Source organism: Protobothrops mucrosquamatus, unplaced genomic scaffold (genome assembly GCF_001527695.2).
Source record: "Protobothrops mucrosquamatus isolate PMUCROS unplaced genomic scaffold, P.Mucros_1.0 scaffold5649, whole genome shotgun sequence".
NCBI lineage: Eukaryota > Metazoa > Chordata > Lepidosauria > Squamata > Viperidae > Protobothrops > Protobothrops mucrosquamatus.
Genome location: NW_015391501.1, coordinates 23,216 through 27,515, shown reverse-complemented (window position 1 = coordinate 27,515; position 4,300 = coordinate 23,216). Strand labels below are relative to the sequence as shown.

General features: G+C 35.3%; 1 long non-coding RNA gene across 1 annotated transcript in view; it reads right to left on the bottom strand.

The window, feature by feature from the left end:
• The window catches only part of LOC107299877, a 4,833-nt gene extending 1,217 nt beyond the window's left edge, over positions 1-3,616 (bottom strand). The window contains exons 1-2 of the long non-coding RNA XR_001549202.1: positions 3,601-3,616; positions 415-491 (exon numbers count right to left, since the gene is read on the bottom strand). This is a non-coding gene — a long non-coding RNA (uncharacterized LOC107299877). The remainder of the gene's footprint in view (positions 1-414; positions 492-3,600) is intronic.
• Between the last annotated feature and the right edge of the window lie 684 nt (positions 3,617-4,300).

Sequence of the window (4,300 nt, the reverse complement as noted above, 5' to 3'; positions counted from 1 at the left end):
AAAACATTGGAGACAACCCCTAAACAGGGTTGTCAAACTGCCAGTCCGCGGGCCGGATGCGTCACCCAAAAACTGTGCCCGCCCCATTGCCGGCAATGGCAAAACAATCCCGATACGTCGCGCAACGTAGCGTGACGTTGTGAGTTTAACATGTCTTCCCTAAACTATTGAAAAGGATTTAGTTATTTGGAGAAGTAGCAGGATTGAAGAGAAATAGAGAAAAAACAAAAGTTATAGTTAAAAACCTTACATCTAAGCAAAAAGAACAATTGTAAAAAAAAATGGATTTTCAACTAGTTAGGAAAGTTAAATATTTGGGAATATACCTAACAGCAAGATGTGCAATGATAAAAGATAACTACATAACATTACTTAATCAAATAAAATTAGATCTAGAAAAATGGAAAAACTTACAACTATCAGTATTAGGAAGAATAGCTACTGTGAGAATGACTAGTTTACCAAACTGCTCTTCTTGTTCCAAACAGCACCTATAAAAATAGAGAAGAATTTCTTTGATGATTTAAATACTTTGATTTTGAAATTTATTTGGCAAGGAAGGAAACCCAGAATTAAACTGAAAATGCTACAAGAATCCAAAGAAAATGGAGGATATGGATTACCAGACTGGGTCTTATATTATCAAGCATGCACCTTAATATGGCTAAAAGAATGTCAGATATAACAGACTGTTATATCTAGAAGGACATGATCCACAACTAGGATGGCATGCATTTCTATGGTATGAGAAGAATACAATTCATAGATACTTTCAAAATCATTATATAAAAAATACACTACTTCTTGTGTGAGAAAAGATAAAAGCTAAAATCTACTTAAGAATCCCAGAATTGCTTTCAATGATGGAAGCCTTTGTTCTTCGAAACAAGTGAAATATGAAAAAAAATGGACATATAAAGATATTTGCGATACCAAAGGGAAATAAAAATCTAAACAAGAGGTTGTACACCAGGGTACTGAATTATCATGGTGGCCTCAGTTGCAAATGCAATCGAGCTATGATAAAGATGCAAAAATATATGTTTTTTTTATAAAAAACAGACAATGTTTGATCAGATATTGTTGACCTCTGATAAAAAAACTGATTAAGAAACTATATAACATTCTATTAAATTCAAAAATGGAGGATAAACAAGGAAAGAAAAAATGATACAGTAGGCAGAAAACTTTGGATATAATATTAAATTAGAGAAATGGCAAAATCTTTGGGAAAGAAATTGTAAAGTGACTGTGGCAATTTCTTATAAAGAAAACTGATATAAAATGTTCTATAGATGGCATTTGCCACCTGCTAGATTAGCAAAAATGCTTAAAAATATGTCCAGTAAATGTTGGAAATGTAATCAAACCCGTGGCCTGTATTACCATATATGGTGGCCTTGTGTTAAAGAAAAAGAAAAATGGGCCAAAAGACACACTTGGTTAGAAAAGATGTTAGGGAAACATGTAGATTTTAAACCTAAACTCTTTTTATTCGGTATAATATCAGAAACATTTAATAAGCAAAGTTTATATTTAACATTGCATATATTAACAGCAGCAGGGATTGTATTTGCTCAGCACTGGAAGAATGAAGAAACACCATTAGACAAAGAGATAATCAAGAAGATATTGGACTGTGCTGAAATGGACAGAGTTACATTGAGGATGAAAAAGAAAGAAGATACAGAATATTTTCAAACATGGAATTTATTTAATCAATGGTTGGAGAAAAGGGGTAGACACTAAGAATATAACTTGTATTATTAAGCAAACAAATTGGCCCAGACAACACGATGTTTATTAATCACTAATCAAATATAATAATAGAAAATTAGAGTTGGAAGGGACCTTGGAGGTCTTCTAGTCTACAAGAATCCAAAGGAAATGGAGAATTTGGATTACCAGATTGGGTCTTATATTATCAAGCATGTGTCTTAATATGCCTAAAAGAATGAATAACTCTCAGACATAAAAGACTTTATATCTAGAAGGACATAATCCGCAACTTGGTTGGCATGCATTTCTATGGTATGAGAAGAATAAAATTCATAGATAGTTTCAAAATCATTATATAAGAAATACATTACTTCTTCTGTAGGAAAAGATTAAAAATAAAATCTACTTGAGAATCCCAGGATGGCTTTCAATGATGGAAGCGTTTGTTCACCCGAATCTATTCAAATATGAAAAAAAATGGACATATAAAAATATTTTGGATACCGAATGGAATTTAAAATCTAAACCACAGCCTGTAGACCAGGATACTGAATTATCATGGTGACCTCAGTTGCAAATGCAATCGAGTATGATAAAGATGCGAAAACGTATGGTTTTTATAAAAAACAATGTTTGATCAGATACTGTTAACCTCTGATAAAAAAACTGTTTAAGAAACAATATAATTTTCTATTAAATTCAAAAATGTAGGATGAAAAAGTGAAAGAAACAATGATAACAGTAGGCAGAAAACTTTGGATAGAATATAAAATTAGAGAAATGGCAAAATCTTTGGGAAAGAAATTATAAACTGACCATGGCAAACTTCTTATAAAGAAAACTGACATAGAATGTTCTATAGATGGCATTTACCACCTGCTAGATTAGCAAAAATGTTTAAAAATATGTCCAGTAAATGTTGGAAATGTAATCAAACATATGTAGTGGCCTTGTGTTAAAGAAAAAAAACGGGGGGAAAAATATACACTTGGTTAGAAAACACATTAGGAAAACATGTAGATTTTAAACCTAAACTCTTTCTATTAGGTATAATATCAGAAAAATTTAATAAGCCAAGTGTATATTTAACATTGCATGTATTACCAGCAGCAGGGATTGTATTTGCTCAGCACTGGAAGAATGAAGAAAGACCACTAGACAAAGAGATAATCAAGAAGATATTGGACTGTGCTGAAATGGACAGACTTACATTGAGGATCAAAGAGAAAGAAGATACAGAATATTTTCAAACATGGAATTTATTTCAACAATCGTTGGAGAAATGGGGTAGACACTAAGAATGTAACTTGTATTATTAAGCAAACAAATTGGCCCAGACAACACGATGTTTATTAAGCACTAATCAAATGTAATAATAGAAAATTAGTTTTAAAAATTGTAAATAAATAAATAAATAAATAAATAAATAAATAAATAAAATAATAATAATAATAATAATAATAATAATAGTAATAATAATAATAATAACAACAACAACAGAGTTGGAAGGGACCTTGGAGGTCTTCTAGTCCAACCCACTGCTCAGGCAGGAGACCCTATTACTATTCCTGAAAATGGCTGTCCGGTCTCCTCTTAAAAACCTCCAGGGATGCAGCACTCCCAACGTCTGGAGGGAAGCCATTCCCAAAGAATCAACCTTCACTTGAAGGAGACTTTTGAAATCTTCCCACCAGCAGAAAATCGCAGCCCCCAGTTTAACAGCCTGCAGCACCAGTGGACGTAAAAGTTGGGGAGGGAAGGAAAATGCAGCAGCAGCAGCTGAGATGCTTCAGCCCAGTTGCTTCTCTGCTTGGACGCCCTGGAGGAAACCAAACAGCCCCGCTTGCTCCCGGCTTCTCCTCCGACCTGCCCTCCACTCACCTTCCAGCTGCTGCTTCAATCTGGGAAGAGCACAAAATCCTCCCTACACACCATCTTCCTCCTGTTAGTGATCAGGAAGAGGAAGTTCCTGGGCGCTTCCCCTCTCCTCCCTTCCTTTCTAGCAATATAGTACTCGATGGTTTTAACTCCTTTAAAGTCAACCACAGATGCCCCCTACTGTATTGTCCGCTTTCTAGGCACAGATGTTGCCTGTTTGACCGCGGATAGGAGAAAAACAGGCTTCTCTCATCTCTGCCTAAGGCTTTTGCACGATTTCCCCCCTGATTAAAAGCTATCAAGTCGTTTTTGACTCCTAGCAACTAACCTTTCCAACTGAGCCAAGTGAAATAATGAAATGTGATGCTGGTTAGCTTGTGAAGATTAGCTACGTGTTGAGCCCTAAAAGTTTAGGTTTTTTAGAATTACAGTTTTTTTATGGGTGGCTCTCACTGGAGATCAAAACCTCTCTACACCCGAAATCTTTATGACTTATTTAATGTGGCTCTCAAGGTTTTAGGACATAGCAGCAACATCAGGCCAGATGCACCAGGGGAGCCAACTTCCCTCCTGCTGGCCAGGGCTGCATCCAAGGGCACCCAGCATGCCAGCTTCATTCCTGAAGGAGGAGAATGTAGATTTGCTAAATGCTATGTACTTCTGTAAGTTTGCTTGAAGGGAAGTCTCTATTAGGTCACGGAGA